At 40.7% G+C, this 19,403-nt stretch overlaps 1 long non-coding RNA gene across 1 annotated transcript in view; it reads right to left on the bottom strand.

Moving 5' to 3' along the window:
- Positions 1-9,408, bottom strand: part of LOC122803573 — a 223,767-nt gene extending 214,359 nt beyond the window's left edge. The window contains exon 1 of the long non-coding RNA XR_006365127.1: positions 9,196-9,408. This is a non-coding gene — a long non-coding RNA (uncharacterized LOC122803573). The remainder of the gene's footprint in view (positions 1-9,195) is intronic.
- Between the last annotated feature and the right edge of the window lie 9,995 nt (positions 9,409-19,403).

The raw sequence follows: 19,403 nt of genomic DNA, 5'->3' as shown, positions 1-19,403 counted from the left end.
GCGTTGCTGGTGTTTCACTTTTCATTCCTTTGTAATACTTTGTTGTCACATGGGATGTTCTTGATATATATATATATATATATATATATATATATATATATATATATATATATATATATGTGTATGTATGTATCTATATCTGGACATAAACACACATACACATACATCTACATGATGGAATACATTTCCTATACAGTTGAATGACTGTGCTGGACAATATGTTTGTGATAACATCCGATGTCTGTATATCTGCCATGGCTTAGTAGTAAATCACATTAGCTGTGTGTGCAGGGTCCTGGTTTCGAGCCTTGCAAAGGCCATTTATTTTGTTGCTGGCCAGAACAAGGCCGTTGGATACGGAGTGATTAAGGCACATTAAAGCAGTTGCGAGCAGGTGTGCGTGGGTTTGTGTGGAGCTAAGCAATGCTAATCTCCAGTTACAGTTTCTTGCACTCAGTTAGCCTCTACATTGCTTCACCAGTGTAATACTCGCATACTGGCGGCCAAACAGGCTTACACCTGCTTGCTCCCGCACTTTCAAATGCACTGCATTTGGTGTTTGCATCTGACACTCACACCCCTGGGTGGGAGTGAGGACTATGATATTACCTTGTGATGCCTATTACGTCAGATTACATGCCTACAGCATTGGGAAGGGATGCTCATTAGGCGATAGCATGCCGTTCGACTGTACGGAATCCGCGGCCTGTCCAGAATTTGATTCATATTATTGGTGTGTTCCTCTTACAATCTGCACCTGTCTGGCTAATACATGGGAACTGACACTCTTCAATACAAACAAGTAATTGGGTTTGGAACCCACATCCCTCAGCTGAGTCGTGATGCCTATTACATCGGATCACATGCCTACAGTATCGGGAATGGCTGCCCATTAAGTGAAAGCAAGCCATTCGACTGTACGGAATCTGCGGCCTGTCCAGAGTTTGATTCATATTATTGGTGTGTTCCTCTTACAATCTGCACCTGTCTGGCTAATACATGGGAACTGACACTCTTTAATACAAACAAGTAATTGGGTTTGGAACTCACATCCTTCAGCTGAGTCGTGATTCCTATTACATCAGATCACATGCCTACAGTATCGGGAATGGCTGCCCATTAGGAGAAAGCATGCCAATCGACTGTACGGAATCCGCGGCCTGTCCAGAGTTTGATTCATATTATTGGTGTGTTCCTCTTACAGTCTGCACCTGTCTGGCTAATACATGGGAACTGACACTCTTCAATACAAACAAGTAATTGGGTTTGGAACCCACATCCTTCAGCCAAGTCATGCTACTGCATACCTATTATTCTATCATCTTTCTAAGGTTGTTCATAGGTTCATAGGTTAGTACTAGGCTAACTGCCCTTGCGAGCTATTTTAAGCCTAGCCAGTTATCCTCTGTGAGATTCAAACCCTGTGCCTTGTGTTTGTAAGTCAAACACCTTAACCATTAGGCCACCCTCCCAACCCTGTGTTCAGAGGTATGATCCCTATTTATTCCCCCAATGGTTTATGTCCTGTCCAGTGGATTTGCACTTAGGGGTTGAGTGGTATGGGCATAAGCTATGCCCATTTCGGAATATTACTTACATCCCCGGGGCGATCCTAATATGACTGCACCAGCCAACACCTGCACGCCTAGGCCCATAATTGCATACCCATAGTTCCCCCACCTGCCCCTGCTCTACAGCACTCATCCTTACTATGGGTGCAGGTGGGGTATAAACACACCACTACACACTGTCCACTTTCCGTGTGTCGGGACATATGTCGTACGTTGTGTCGACCCATGGGTTATCAGGCTTGCACAACCTACTGGTCCGTGTACGTCTACAGCCTGGTTTGATGAATCATTACAGGGACTGACTCCAATGATCATTAATTTTTGGGTGTCCCACAAGGGACATTGATGTCTTTGTTTCAAGATTAGACCTGCCAGGTCTCTCCCACTGGTAGTATCCTGCCAGTGGTCTGGGAAGCAGCGGTGTGTTTACTTTTATTGTGTGTATGTATATCTCACTGGCCTAGCTGGGGGGGGGGGTTGATGCTACGTGTTACACGTTTGTTTATTGGACCCCTCACCGCCATATGCACGGCCTGTGAACATATGTAATTTGTAACTGCTGTATCATATCCTAGCTATATACATGTGTATATTTACAGTCACATATATATATATATATATATATATATATATATATATATATATATATATATATATATATATATATATATATATTACTATATACAGATATATCTGTATATGTATGCATACATGTATATATTTATATACTGCTGTATATATATATATATATATATATATATATATATATATATATATATATATATATATATATATATATCTAACAACATATGGGTCTATGGGTGTCTGCATATGTATATATCTATATGTGGGTATGTATATGTATTCTGTCTCTGTATGTATACATTTGTACTACGGAGAGGGAGAGGTTTATCTCTATGTCGCTATGGGTAGATATACACACACATATCTCTACATATATACATCTACATCTGGTTATTCCGTTCCTTGCCATATAGATTACACTTTGCTGCAGTGGGACTCGTAGTGGGTGTGGCTGCTCATTGGCGATGCCTCTGCCCAATGAACACATTTGCTTACATCCTTGGGGCTGTCCATATAGGCCCACATCAGCCAACCTCTGCACACCTAGACCCATAACTAGCTACCCATAGTTCCCCAACTGCACCTCATTTACAGCACCCATCCTTACTCTGGGTCCTGGTCAGTTCTGAACACACCACTACACGCTGCCCACTCTCCACTTCACGGGACCCATGTCATACAATTGTCTCGACCCATGGGTCATCAGGCTTTCCCACCCTTGTATTCCAGGTATGTATACACCCCAGCCAGAATGTTCAGCATATCACCTTCTTTTGGTCTTGTCAATTTTTGGGGTGTCCTGCAAGGGATGCTCTTGCCTGTGTTCCAAGATTAGATTTCACGGGTGCACTGTGTACCCCCTCCCGGTTGTATCCTGCCTGTGGTCTGGGGAGCAGTGGACTATTTACATTGTTTGTGGGTTTGTATGTATGTTTCCTGTGTCCGGCTGGGGGGGGGTGGAAGGTTATGCTACGTGTTTCATGTTTCTTGTTTGGGCCCATCACTTCCATTGGCATAGCCTGTGAACATATGTCATTCTTTTGTGCTGTTTCCTATCATAGCTGTATATCTGTGTATATCTATGCACACACACACACACACACACACACACACACACACACACACACACATATATATATATATATATATATATATATATATATATATATATATATATATGTATATGCATATGTCTGATATACATATATATATATATATATATATATATATATATATATTTATTTATTTATATATATATATATATATGTGTGTGTCTGTAAAGCAATGCATACCCCGCGCAAACATACTTACACACGCTTACTGGTGTTTATATATGCTTAAACCTGCTTACTAGTGCCTTATTCATTATGACACTGACACTTCGCTCCAGTTCACTTTTAATTATTATTTTGCAGGTTATACAGCGGACAGATGTCTAAATATGTTCATGTACAGATTACCGATGGTAAATGGTATGTGATGCAGTGGGATTCGGAATGGGAATATCTGCTCGTTAGGTGGTTGCTCTATCCAATACACTATTGCTGTGCTGCTTCATTTGCATATATACCCATATACCCATGACTCCTGGTTCCCCAAACACCCACCCCAATTGCCTTCCTAACACTGCAGTCATCCATTCTCCAGTTGGATTCGTGGTGTATCCACACCATTACACATTAGCCACTCCCTACTCCTGTAGACCCATCCCATCGGTTGACTCAATCCATGTATCCTCAGAACTCCCAAACTTTTAGTCCACAAACATTGATGACATGAGAAACCAAAAGGACACTATTCGCAATTTTTGGGTTGTCCCACATGGGACACGCATGTCTTTATGTCAAGATTAGACTCTATACTTCATTACATCCTTACTCCCGTTAATATGACACTACAATAAATTAATAAGTATGACTATGTGGTAATGCACACGTTACACATGAGAGCCTAATTATGTACATGTTCGGCGTATTTGTTTTACAAATAGAACGGTTTAGTAACTGGCATTGCCGTAGCAGGCAGATCACAGGAATGAGTCCATGTGTGTGAAAGTCCTCACATTTGATTTTTTCAGCACAGCACTGACTTATGACATTGTACACACTTCTGCGTTTTAGCAGTTTTGTCCCTTCCCTCTTATGCACAACCTATTATTCTATCTACTGTCGAGGTTTGTAAGGGCACATTCATGTTATTTATGTCTGCAAATGGAATGAATGTGTTACAGAGAATGTACTTCTACATATAGATGTCTGCATGTGTGTATGCATATATACTTATAATGAACTCACTGACCTCCATGAGGCAGTCCAATTAGTACCAGCCCATCCAACCCTGGCATGCCTGGATCCATAATTTCATACCCATAGTTCCTCCACCCCACCCGAGTTCAACATACATGCATACCATCCATTGTCCAGTTGCTATCACAGCCATGACACACCTCCACACATTGCCCTCTCCCAAGTGTTAGGGGCCCTACACGTATGTTGTCCCAACCCATGTATTCTCAGGCTCTCCCACCATTTAGTCCTTGAACATACCTGCCCTTGCTTGTGTAATGGTCGGATGGCCAAACAGTCTATCAATTTTTGGGTAGTCCCACCAGGGACTACCCTCTGATTGTAAAGTAGACTTAGTAAATCAACAATGTTACTCCCACTGGTAATATCCTGCCTGTGGTGTGAGTAGCAGTGCTTTGCTCACTCCTGCCCAGCTTGATATGACATACGCTGACAGCGCTATATAATACTGGGGTTGCTGTTGATTCCCTTCTCATTCCTTTTGTATGCTTTATTGTTACGTTGTTCATTCTTCATATATATATACATATATATATATATATATATATATATATATATATATATATATATATATATATATTATATATCTGTACATACTTATATACATTTCCTATGCTGGGCACTGCTTAGACCCACGCAAGTGCACTCAGACTTGCTTACTGGTACTTATATGTGTTTACTGCTGCTTATTTGTGCTCACACCTGCTTACTAGTGCCTTATTCATTATGACAGTGCCACTTTGACTGAATGACATTTAGTTAAATATCTCATGCGATACTCATGTCGGTTTTACAGCAAAATGACATTCATTCCACATGGAAAATGATATGTGCTATTGTTGGGCTCGAACCGTGACTGCCTATTCATTAGGTGGATGCTCTAAACACTACACTATTGACTTTTATGTTGATTCCGCATGTTTTTCTTTATTTGAATGTTTTTGATGTGTAAGCTATGCTCGGCGGAGGGCAGCGACCCGCAAACACGCTGCACTTTGCTTACACCTTCGATATTGCAGCAATTCAAATGTATAATAGGGACACAGGGAATCTAATTGTGAAAGTTCTAGGGACGGGGTTCAACATTCCACTATGTGCTTGTGTGTTTACTACTTTGATTTTATTTCACTGTTCGTGGACACTCTTATATGCTTAGTATACATTTCGGTATCCATGGACACTGAATTACTGACTTACTATTAGAGGTGGGCTCTACTAGTAAGCATAGTAGGTTGTGCAACTGTCGAGGCATGTTTACGCCTCCGTAGAGCACTTGTACATGCCCCCTGCACTCACTCACGTTTCCTGTGCATGTTGCGGGTGTGGAGGTGCACCCTCATACATATTCATATGGCGCTGCTGCACCATCTGTAGTGAGGACGCTCGGCGCAAGGCTAAAACTGTCCTTGTGCCGAGCTTCTTGAATCCCGGGGTTTGTATTTTTCTTGTTTTATGGCTTTTGCCTTATATGCATTTATCATGGTATAGTATGTTTTAACTTATTTTAGCAGACCATGATACAGTCAGTAGGCCTGTTTTTTTCTGGCTGTCACTGTTCTGCAACTTCCACTTTGGTGTATTTTATGATATAGCAGTGTATATGAGCAGGGTGCAGTTTATGCACGGTGTTGCATTCAGTGTAACAGGATTCATTGCTTCGAATTTGATGTACTGAGTCTCGATTAAATGGGTAGCCATTGATATACAATTATTCAGAGGTAGCATTATTATGTTTTAGGAGTTAAGAGTCAAGGCAATTGTTGGTCTGGTGCATTGCAGAAACAGACACCTCATCATGACAATGACGCCACTATTAGCCAGCCAGCTTTACTTTCTGCAGTCTTCCATATACTTAAGCTTGGCTCAGTCTGTGTTTTGAAAAGTTATTTTCAAGTCTAATGACTGATTAATCTGAAGTAGTTCATACAAAACTGTTTAACCGCAGTTGTTGTCAGCACTTTATACAAAAATCATGTTACCTACAATGAAGTGACTGGTCTTTTCCATTGATATGGTGAATACAAATGCTAAGAAGCTGTCCAATCTATATTATAAGGTATCAACAGCTATCAATAAAAGCCCTTTACTAAAAATACTAAGAAAAAGAAAAACAAGTTTTTTTTTATATTTTCACTTGAAATTGCTTACTTTTTGACTACTTTACAGAATATTCATTATTCTGTTAACAGGAGCTGCATTCCTCGTTCTAGCACTTACCTAAAAAAATTAGTATAATAAAAAGTACAAGTTTTATGTATATCTTGTATTTTATTGTTCCCTTACTTGTCCCTAAACACTGCTAGAAAGCATAGCGCATGGGTTTCAGTTTTTACATGAGGTCTCCTCACCTTTCTCCCAAACACTATGTTTTTCTCATTCATTATGGAAAACTGTGGCATAAAGAAGAGCTTTACCTCTTGAAGTGCATGAATTCAGCTGTTTATTCTTCCACACAAGTCATTAATTGTCCTTTATCACATGAATCGATTACATTGAAATCAGCAGTGGCTTGTGACATCTGAAGACCTGACAGCTAAAACTAATAGAACTCTCAAGGAATGAATCCCACGTTTTAAGTATAGAATATCACTCTCACAAATGCAACATTCAAACTGTAAAATAAGATAAGCTGTATCAAGCAGGGGTCTATATCATAATGTCGAAGTCTGACAACTTTGAAGCACTAAAGGTCGAACTTGAATGTTCGAAGTGTCAAAACTGCGAAACATATAGTGGAGATCGCCATAGAGTGCGGGAAGGGAAGATTTCCCTTTACTGCACTGTAGTAAGATCTTGGACTTGGTATATTTAAGTAGCGGGCGTGTGGGAGGTGCAGGGGAGCTTTCCCCCCTGCATAGAGCATTTTTTTTTTTTTTTTGGTTTGGGGTTTTACATTTTTTTTGACATTCAACTTTTTAACATTTCGAACATTCAAGTTTGACCTTAAGCGCTTCAAAGTTGTCAGACTTCGACAATATGATATAGACCCATCAAGCAGTTCTAAAAAGTTTATTCACTGACTGCCACCATGTCATTTGTTTTTTATTGTGCAGTCCTGACAGTTCTTTCCTTACGTATTTGTTCTCTTGCTTACTTGACCACAACTTTTGTCATAGTGTTAGTCACATAGGCAAATGTACATCTGATATAAACTTCTGATCAACAAAAAAGTACACATTCAGAAGATACAAGTGCTTCACAAGAGTACTCAAGAGCTGTAGATAGAGCTGACTTTGCAAAGAGCAGGACAGGTAAAACCTAAAATGCCCACTGCACCTCATATCACTATACTGATCTCCTATGGACCTTTTTCAGACTCACCCTGGGAATGGTGTCTGGTTAAGTGACTTGTTCAAAGTCACACAGTTAGGCAATGGAGACGGAGGGACTCATGCTTAACTCAGTTGTATGTAGCCTGCTTATAATGTGTTCAAAAAGGAAAAACAAAAGTAACAACAATATAATGTTTCAAGTACTTTGATGGCAGACTAATCTTGGTACAGTTTTCTTGCTAGTAATGACACTGCAATGTGTACTTTCATATTGTATTCAGTATTTGGCACGTGTATGAAACTTTCACCCAACATTTAGACAACTAAAGCAATGCCGTGCATTTGTGCTGTTTTAAATTAGCCGTAATAGATTCATCATTGTAGGGTACATGGAAAGGGGTTCAAATAGAAAAAAAGCATACTTTCAAAGAGTGGAGAGACTCCAAAATATCTGGATGATATAATTCCCCTAATCCAGCCTGAACTATTCTTTGCATTTTGAGGATGCACAGGCAAAGGCAAACAAAACAAAATTATTTTTTGCATAGTTAGGGATCAGAATAACAGAAAAGTACACGTCACTCTTGCATTAAACATGGTACTGGTGGAGTTACATCTAGAGTACTGTGTTCAGTTCTAGAAATCACACTGCAGCAGGTACATCAAACTGGTGGACAGGATAACCTGCAGCTGAAGGTTTTGAGGACTATGGAGAAAATAAGATACATAGCACAAAAAAGCTAAAATCATCACAGACATATCTATTAAAAAAGAAATAAGGCAAAGGCAATATGACACATTTGGACAATATCCTCAGGGGTAGGTTGTTGCACAGAATTCAATACCCATGACAGAGGAGAGGGTTGCAAGGCAGGAGTGGCAATTGAGGGACTTAAGACCAACATCAGGAAATGCTGCCTCGTGAAGAGGCTGGTGAAGCCATATACTGCACAGAAATAGGGGGCATTAAAATTTATATTTATAGAATAGTTTAAAGGTGCCCAGAAGGAATGGGTGAGGGAGCCAGATGCATAGATTTAACAGCAACAGTTTCTTGATGGCCTTTGCTGAGGAAAAATATGCAGTCAATTATTTTCTTATTATATCATGTAAAGAGGTTGTTTATGTCACACATTAATGCCACCATTACAGGATAGTCACAGCATATGTGTCTTTTGAGATATGGCAGAGAAAACTGTTCAGTGCAGGTGATTCTTAAAGCAGAGGATGCAGATCAGATGTAACAGTGCCTTATTTCATACAAGATAGTGGGTGCTCTTTCAGCTGCAGTTCTCACACAGTTTGCTCTTGAGGTTTAAAAACTGTGCTGTTACAAACTAATCTCCAGTAAAAGATTTCTATATTTAGTAAGCTTTTAAGAAATTAGTTATTGAGATAGTACAAAATTAAGCTATAACAAGTAAATAAGCAGATGCCTATACATTAAGTTTACTGACTTACCACGTCAGCTCCACCTTTGTACAGACGATTAGTTGCTTCCTTTGATGTGTTTTCATTCACTGACGGCTGCTGGAGGCACTAGAATGACATGGCTGTAAGTGAAGCCTAGTCTTTTGTGGACTAGAAGTATGGATTTCATTGGGGGAGGTGCAAAAGTAATCTCACAGCTGAGTCATGAGACCAGAAGAGCCTCCTTACTTTTCCTAGTTGGCAGATAGAAGCATGCTGTCAGACTGTAAAGCAGTGGAAGTTTGCTGAGTAAAAGCTGTGTCTAGGATGAAAGCAGAACAGACAATTGCAGTGTAGATTGCCATAGTCTACTGAATTTTTTTACAAGTAGAGAACCAAATTTTGATGTATCCCAAACAAGTTTGTTCTAATGGGAAATAGTACATTTTATTAGCACGGATTAACAAAGAGCAAGTGGTATAAAACAGCAGATTAAAATCATGTATTTATATGCATGCATTTACAGATGAATCCATGCATCATAATATTTCATTGCATACTTTAAAGGGGTGAGACTAGTATATATAAATATAATTATTCCTTTACATAAACTAAAATGTTTTGTTTAACTTGTCACATTAATAATACAGCATACCCACTAATGCAGACTGGAAACTAGACTAAATAGTTTGTAGGTTCTATTATATAACCCTTGTAGGGTAATGTTTTTATTTGTTTGTTAACATGGTAAGCCTGGAAGGTATAAATACGTCTTTTTAGAGGTGACCCAGAACACTGTCTGCTTTAGTGACTTGTCAGTCACACAGTATGCAAATAGAGACTGAATAAAAACGTTCAGCGGTACAGGTTGAGGTCCATTAGTAGTTCATAGTCTAATGGCCTAACTATTTGTGTTATCATACCTTTCAAGTGCACCTCATTATGAGGAACGTTCCTAATTTTGAATTTCAAACTGTCCATGTTACTGTCTGTTCCAAATTGAAAGGGTCTGTCACACATTCATTGTTAAGAATTTTTTTAACTGGGTGTATGACACTGGATTGAAAACTGATTTCATCAAACGGCTTTTACACCGAAAATGCCATTTATAGAAATCAGTTTTCTGGGGGGCTGCGCCTCCCACACCCCCCGCTAAATATATATACCAACTCCGAGATCGCACTACAGTGAGGAAAGTGTAAATTTTCCGATCTTCACTGTACCGTGATCTCACAAAACCAATTTCTAACAATGGCATTTTCGGTGTAAAAGCCGTTCAGTTAAATCAGTTTTCAATCCAGTGTCATAGGCCCTTACTAATATGCATGGTAAATAATACTGAATTATATTACTTCATCAAAATAACTTTTTATTACTATATACCACAGAGCAACATATTTAACCATGTTGGAAGCATCATAGTTGAAGTTGTAAGTAAGCTGTTAGTAAGTATTACACATTTTTATCGATTTGTTCCACATTATGAGAAACAGCGTTACACATTTTGGAGCTGGAAGGCTAGCTTCTATGTGTGCTATTCTGCCATAAGAAATAAAGACTTTCGGACTTAGAAAGCATGACTTCTCCTTCTAGATTTCCTATAAAATAAAACAGTAAGGATATGTGACTGCTATGTGTAAAACACCTTTTTAGCTGATATTTACTTTGCTTAAGAACTGGCTGTTGCTGTGTTACCCCACACATGAAGTACCACAGAAAAGGAGATGAAGCAATGTCTTTTTTTTACTTGGGGGTGGGAGTGGTGAGGGTGTGTTCATCCTTTTAAAAAACAGGCATCAGGCTTTAGAATGACATCAGGTCAATCTGAAGTGAACAGTAATCCTTAAAATTCACGCTCTGAAAAGCTCGTCTTACATTAGCAAAGTAATCGGATCACATATATTTAGTGAAATGTTGGAAGAGAAGTCTACTTTGTGCCTGAGGGAAGTAACATTTGTGCTTGGATGTATAATCTAAAAAACAATAACAATATTCTTTTTTTTAAATTATACCTAATTACTGCTGCTTGCTTGCCATGGTTTGTTAGATACTTTGGGACACTGTGAAAATAAAATGAACATTTCAAAGAAAGTCACTTTGATTTCTGTTTCCTAGGGTATCAGTTTTCAAGGACAAAACAATCAGTCAATGCCTGCATCAGTACAGAAAGTGTATAGAAAACAAGTTCATCAGGTTAGTGCTGGAAGCCAGGACATTGAGAAAGAGCTTTCCACCCACACAGTTTGAGGAAGTCGTACAGTGTTCAGCAACAGTTGCTTTAGTGTGACATACACAAACAGGAGGTGAGGACATGGCAATCTAGCAAAGAGCTACTGATTTAACCCATGCAGAAACTCATTTTATCACTTCTTCCATATTACTCAGAGCAAGTGTTCGGCTACCTCAGTGAAAGAATGAGAGTGCAGTAAATTCAGACGACTGGGATGTGAGTGATATCACGTGCCACTCAAGAAGATATGCAGTCATCACTTGTTTTGTTTAGTTTCTAACACTCAGATGCACCATCTCATGGGGCAACCTGGCACTGTGGTTGACTGAGCTACATACTCACTGGAACCTTCCGGGTTATTGTGTGTCAGCAAAGACCTTAAGATAAACAGGATTAGAATAACCTAATTATGGTACTTTCTACATTGCACAGTCTTATGACTGAAAAGCTATTTCTAACTTTTAACTGCTGAATTTGATTGCTGTCTCAGCTGTGAATTCTCTTGTTACATGTGAAAACCAGCAACTGTTGCCTTCCATGTCTACCCTGCAGACAAAAATTAACATGCATATAACATTCTGTCATTTTCAGTGTGTTATTTTAAATTACCTTTTTCCATGTGCCATAATTCTTTCACGAACATTTAATGGTTTACATGCTGGTACAGTTAGATATCTTCTAAGTATAAACTCCCCTAAGAGATAACAGTGTTGACTGTAACCCTTAGAGACCTTCTACCCTCAAGCACTTTGGCTAAACATGAGTGCAAACCATAAACAGCTCACCTTGCAGGTAGGATTCAGAATGCTACTTTCATTCATGGGATAAAACTGATAACATTTAAGCACGGCAGTGCCTATCATTTTATCTTAGTGGATAGCTGCAGGAGCAGATTTTCACACATATGCTCTTATTTTTATTTTGGACTGTGACTGGACATGTTTGTCTATGTTGACCAAACAGGTAAAATCAGTTTTATATGTTTTTCCGTCTAAACTCCAGTTTGACCACAACAGACTCTGCATTATTCACTCAGATAAAATCAATTTTTATACTCACAAAAATTTATGTTTTTGCTTTACTGTGTCTCCATTTTGTGAAGGTTATTAGAAAGGCTTTGATATTTCATAACTTACCTGAAGTATGGCACAACTCAACTTTTTTGGGAAGAAAGGGCTACAGGTATGTATTTAGTGGGTTTAAAATATCAGGATCAGCATGTGCGTGCAGTATGTATGTGCATGTGTGTGTGTGTATATGTGCGTGTGTGCGTGTCTGCGTGTGTGCGTGTGTGTGTGCATGTGTGTGCGTGTGTGTGTGTGCGTGTGTGTGTGTGTGTGTGTGTGTGTGTGTGTGTGTGCATGTGTGTGTGTGTGCGTGTGTGTGTGTGCGTGTGCGTGTGCGTGTGTGTGTGTGTGTGTGTGTGTGTGTGTGTGTGTGTATGCTTGTACATGTTTGCAACCTATTGTAGAGGGGATACTTTTTCTGCCTTGTGCCCACTGTATTTCAGGATAGGCTGTGGCTCTGCTGTGATAGAAACAGATTAAGAAGGTAGCAGAGAATGAATGAATGAGAATAAATATACAGTTCAGCAAATTAAGAGACATTAATATGTGCAAGATGGAGACAGCAGAATGTTACAAAAAAATCATGTTTTCTAAAAGGATCTAAAACAAGTACACACATGCTAGTAGTTCACTTGCTCACTGCCACTTACTCAAAATGGTAGGTTGCTTAACTCCCATTAGCCCAAGCCTACTTAATTACCACCCCTCCCATTTCTTCCCTACTAAACTATACAGCCCTACCAGAGCACTAATGCTAACCCACAGATCTAATGCTAACCCTAAAACTCCGACCAGAGCCCTAAACCTAACTTAAGTCTTCTCTCACTAACCCTAGCTATAAATCTCCCCTGATGCTCCCTAAAATCCCTGATAGCTGCCTAACCCAAAACTCCACTCCCCCTCCCTAAACTTCAAGTCCTCAGTCACTCCCTAAACCTAAAATGCCATCGCCCCACCATAACTTTAAAGTTCTTGATCACTCCTTAAACCTCAAAGTTTAGTCTCTAAACATAAACCTCCCCCCTACTGTTCCCGAAACTTGGAACTTCCCTTCAGATCTGTAAACCTAAATACCCATTTTCATCTGTGTCTGAAACCCTAAGCTACATTCCATCCCGCTCTCACTGTCTCTCCCTAGCTGTCACCCTTACAGATAATGTGTTCAGGCAAGGTTTGACAGCTCCATTCTCCTCACATAGCTGCCACCATTTGCCCTAGCTCATTATTCAGGTTTGAGAATGAGTGAGTGGCAGCTCATGCGTGCCAGAAAATGCCCGAGTTTTTGGGTGGGAGTAAGCGATCTCTGAGTGCCTGGGACTTGGGGGCTTGTAATAGGCTCTTTCTAAAATTCTAAAAGCAACTACAAAAAAGTACAGAAAGCTATATTGGCTTATAGTATGTCATTTCTAAATGTCAAGCTATATACTACACACAAGCTGAGCGCTCAAACAGAACAAAGCAATTATTATCCCACACCTACATTTGTGTTTGATCAAATGTGTGTTTGTTTGACAAATGCAAGGGTGTGATTTAATGTCAAGGGTACGGATGGCAGAACGGTGGATATGTCGATGGTACTGAATGTCGATACAGGTAAGTGGGGTTGGGGCGGTGAGAGCATGTGTGTGTATGTGAGTTAGGGTTAGAGTCAGGGATGAGTGAAGGATGGATGTTTTGTGTTTCTGTGCGAGTATGTGTATTTTAGGGTAAGGATAAAGGTTAGGGGATAGATGTAGTGTTGTTTGTGTGTTTGTGAATGTTTGTGTGTCTGAGTCTGTCTTATGTGGTGGCAGTGTTACAGGAAGGTTTTAATGACGTTAAGGTGTAGGATTATGTATATATATATATATATATATATATATATATATATATATATATTTTTTTTTTTTTTTTTTTTTAACTACACTAGACAGAGAAGTAGCTGAACTAGTAAGTTTTATTGGGCTCCTAAGTTGCTTTATTCAAAGTTGCAAAGCATATAGTCTAACTGAAAAATGTGTAATGTCTCTGTATAGTTTCTTGAACATTTAAACATAAGTGCAGTGTATATATCAAACCTCTGTCTGGTCCAGCTAAAATTCTGCTACAGCATTCCACTTCAGACTCAAAATTCTACAATTCTGTACCTACCTTAAGCTTCCCACTCTACGCAGTTAGAGAGAGTATAGTGTGTATGTGTGTGTGTGTGTGTGTGTGTGTGTGTGTGTGTGTGTGTGTGTGTGTGTGTGTATATGTATATATATATATATATATATATATATATATATATATATATATTTATATATATATATATATATATATATATAGAGAGAGAGGTTCATATGTGTGTACTAGGCTAATGGCCCTGCCTGGAGCCTTTACAAGCCTAGCCTATAGGATTACCCTGGCATTGTGCCACCAGACCTTAGTTCCCAGTGTCTCTGTTGAGTAAAGCCACTGGAGTGATCTCTGGGGTGAATTTTCTATTTCCCATCCACTCATCAAGATTTCTCTTGAAGAGGGACAGTGAGGTGCTCTGCTTGACATGTATGGGAAGTCTGTTCCATAGCATGGTCAGTCTCTGGGTTATGAACCTGTCCCTCCAGCATGTTCTGTTGATTGTGGTAATGAGGTTGAGGTGTCTGGAGCATGTGGTGCAGAGGGACTGGGATTTCTTCAGATGTAGCATTTCTAACAGAGCTGGGTCAGACAAGCAGAGATCGCCTATAAGTAGGTGATATGAGACAGATAATAGTTGGAGTTTTTTGAGTCTGTCCATATAGGACAAGTGTTTAAGGCCTAGGATCCTTTTGTGAGGTACTTTTGCGGCCTCTTCAGTTGTTGCAGGTGTTTAGTGAGGTACATGCCAAATGGGGCATTGTACTCAATGATTGGCCTAATGAGGGGAAGAGTAGAGGGAGACAATGACCTCTTTCTTCCTGGATGCAAAACCTTTAGTAATGAGATGTGCCACAAAGAAGGACTTTCTGACCACAGTGGCAATGTGATGGTCAAAAGACAGGTTGCTGTCAACCTGTGTTCCCAGTTCTTTTATAATGCCTTCTGTGCTCAGTGGACTACCATTGATGTGGTAATTCATGGGAACTGGGTTTTTCCCAAAGGGGATGAAGACGTATTTATTGGCATTGAGGTTAAGGCCATGGTTCTGACCCCAGTCATTGGTCTCAGTGAGGCCTTTCTGTAGGATGTCAACATCATTTGTGGAGTTAATAATAGCTCCCAACTTGCAATCATCTGTGAACTTTGTCAGCCAGAGTCCCTTTGTGTTGGCCTGGACTTCAGAGAAGTAGATACCAAACAGGAGAGGACCCGGTACTGAACCCTGTGGGACTCCACTCGTGACAGGTCAGGCAGTCTGACTTGGAGTCAGCTACTTTCACATTGTGGGTTCTACCTGTGAGCCAGGTTCCAACCCACATAGTGATATAGGGGTTGATGCCTAACTTAGTGAGTTTTTCTATGATTCCTGAGTGGGGAATGGTATCAAAAGCCTTGGCAAGATCAAGGTAGGCTGTATGAACTACCTTACCTTCATTCACAGCTCTGGTGACTGACTCAAAGAAGTTGACCAAGTTGAGCAGGCATGATCTACCCTTCACAAAACCAAACTGTGTGGGATCCAGAGTTTGGAGATTCCCTATATCCTTGTTTACTAGGTCCATGATGATGCGTTCCATAGCTTTGCATATCAGACTTGTCAGGCCAATGGGTGATCTTTCACAGGGTCTGTAGTCAGTCCTTCTTTGTAGAGAGGGATGACTGTTGCTGTATGCCACTCAGTAGGGACAAAGCCTGAGGTGAGGCTGTGATTGAACAGGCCACACAGGTGAGGTGCCATTTCACTCTGTAGTTCATGTAGAACACAGCCAGGGATATTGTCAGGTCCCATAAAAGCTGTATTCTTGGCCTTGGACAGTGCTGTTTTAACCTGTGTAGCAGTAATACTGGGTGCCTGGCAATCTAGTGGTACTGTGACTGGTCCCTTAGTGGGGGAGAGAAAGGTAAAGTTGGCACTGAATCTGTCGGCCAGTATATTGGCAATATCTGTTTGCTTCGTATAGGAGGTACCATTGTGCAGTAGCTCAGAGCAAATCTGGGTATTGCCATGGAGATTCTTTACATAACTATAGAAGGCTTTGTGGTTGTCGTTACTATCTGCTGAAATTCTGTTTTCATATCTAACTTTAGAGGATTTGATGAGGGATCTCAGCTTTTTGTTGAGGCTGATAAGGAGGTTTTTCCAGTCTTGGGGCTTCACCTTATTCCACATCAGTTTCCTCCTTCTGTTGTAGAGTTTGTTTATGGCAGGGGAACACCAGATTGGCTTCCTTTTTTTGGAGGAGAGAGTCTTGGTTCTACTGGGTGTGGCGAGAGTTATACATTTGTGTACGTGTTCTTACAGGGTATTGGTGTGTGATTCTGTGGTCATGCAACTGAGCTCCACTTGCATGGGTGCAGTGAAGTTAGCTACCTCTGTTTATAGGAGCCCAAAGTTAGCTTTGGAGAAGTTTTTCATGGTGGTTACCTTTGCGAGGGGGGGTCGGGATGTGGATTTCCAAGGTGATTAGTTTGTGGTCAGATCTAACGAGGGAGGAGTTGACTATTGGTGTAGAGCAACGGTCACTCATGTTAGTAATGACCAGGTCAAGGATGTTGCTACCTCTAGTGGGGGTAAGGATAACCTGGTCCAGGGCATTGGAATTAATGAATTCCAGGAAACGTTGGGCAAGTGTATTGGTACATGAGAAGTTTTTCCAGTTAATGGAGGGGTAGTTGAAGTCACCCAGTATGAGAATATCAGGTTGGACCTTAATATTCTCCAGGGTGCTTAAGAACATGGAGTGTGAGTCTTGGGACATGGTCGGGGACCTATAGCAGGCTACAACCTGAATCGCTGTCTTACCAAATTTTAGCTGCGTCTGAAGTATCTCAGATGTGTTATGTTGAGCTACCTGTCTGGAGTTGTGTGCATCCTTTATGAATATGGAAACACCACCACCTTTGGAGCTTTTGTCCAAGTTCTGGGGCCGAAAGGCGTGGAATGAGTTATAGCCTGGTAGTGCAGGGGTGCTTTCTGCTGCCTTGAACCAGGTCTCTGTTATGGCACAATTGTTGATGTTCTCCATTTGAAGGAGTGGTTCGAGTGAGTGCATTTTGAGATTTAGACTTCTAACGTTGAGCAGCCTGACTCTCAGTTTGCATTTGTTTGTAGCTGTTACGGATGTAATTTGGTCTTTGGAACACCACCTAAAAAAGGCACTGTAGGGGTGGCAAGAGCCTTGACCTGTATCCAGAAGCCCAGGGGTGACAGATGCAGGCCATCTCTGGCAAAGCATCAAGGTCTGTCAGTCATGTCATCCCAGGCAGATAGATACTGGATCTCCTTAGAATAACACCAGAAACATAGCCAATTGTTTAAATCAATCATTTTCTGCTTGTACTGTGGTATCATTTTGGGTGATGGTAGGATGCTGCTTGGGGCTAGGGTCATACCTGACTGGGCTTCATAATCCGAGAGCTCCTCCATGTCTCTTTTCATGTAGTCCAGGGAGGTACGTCTCAGGTCATTTACACCCACATGTACAATGACGGAATCATATTTGTACCTGTTGTTGAGGGACCTGAGTGCATGCGTTATGTGTCAGATCCTAGCGCCAGACAGGCAGCTGACTGTTACTTTCTCTTTATTCAGCCTACTGAGTGGGACATCGGTGTGCCTCACTATCGGGTCACCTATGACTAGTGTGTTGGGCATGCTGTTTTGCCATAGGGGCTTTGGTTGAGTGGCACACTGTTAGGAGAGTTATGTGTCTCATGATTAGGGTTGTGTTGTGGTGGTTGAGTGCATTTCTACCTAGTAGATCTCTGCTGTTTGGGTAGATTTTCATTGCGAGCCTCCAAGAAGGTGTGTGTTTGGTTTGTGTTTTTATGTAAAGGCAGTGCTGGTGTGTGTTCTAGAGGGCTATGTGTTCCATGTGGTGTGGTGCAAGTGTTGACCTTCTCCTCTTGACCAGCTATTCTGGTCTTGGCTGGAGAGTGCGTGGCTTCCAATTTGGATATATAAATGCATCTCTCGCAAGTCTGAGTTTGGGAGGTAAGAGGAGAAGGTTGTCAGTGTACATGAGGCAGTTGCTACATTGCCTCAGGATGCCCAGGTTCATCAGGTTAATAGAAGAAAGCACAGGGAACTGACCTTTAGACATGTCTGGAGGGGTGGGCATTAATAATAAGTACTGGAGCTGTTTCCTTGTACAATGTGTAGTGCTGGTAGCACTTTTGTGTGCTACAATAATTGCTACAAGAAGTCTAGTAAAGTGCTAGATTAATAAGCTAGTAAAAGTGCAGGAGAGGAGAGAACTAGTAGATCTAAGGGAAAACATGAAGAGCAGACATTGACACTGCTCAGAAGCTTACAAACTGTCCTGGATACAGCAAATCTGTATCTGGACTAGACTAGTTACAGGAAAGGCAGGAAACAAGCACAAATCCAGGCTTTTAAACCAGAAAGTTGAAAGAGATGGAAAAACTGCCCAAACGGCCAATAAACTATAATTTCTGGGCCAGAAACCCTCTCCTCTTGTGGTAGATAGGCTACCTAGTGCTTACCACTCCCACTGATAAGCTAGAAGGCTTCCCTCCAACACAGAAAGGCTTGGTGGGCTCAGAAGCTTACAAATAGTCCTGGATACAGCAAATCTGTAGCTGGACTGGACTAGTTACAGGAAAGGGAGGAAGCGCAAACACAGGCTTTTAACCCAGAAAGTTGAAAGAGATGGAAAAACTGCCCAAACGGCCTATATACTACAATTTCTGGGCCAGAAACCATTCCTCTTGTGGTAGTGGACTAGTTACAGGAAAGGCAGGAAAAAAGCTTAAAATTTTGAATTATTATTATTTTTTTTTAATAAAGTGGAAAGGGAGGAAGGAGAAGCAGAATATAATTCAAGGTTAAGAAACTAAGT

Source organism: Protopterus annectens, chromosome 5.part1 (assembly GCF_019279795.1).
Source record: "Protopterus annectens isolate FY-2018-M chromosome 5.part1, PAN1.0, whole genome shotgun sequence".
Lineage (NCBI taxonomy): Eukaryota > Metazoa > Chordata > Ceratodontiformes > Protopteridae > Protopterus > Protopterus annectens.
This window is presented reverse-complemented; position numbering and strand designations above follow the sequence as displayed.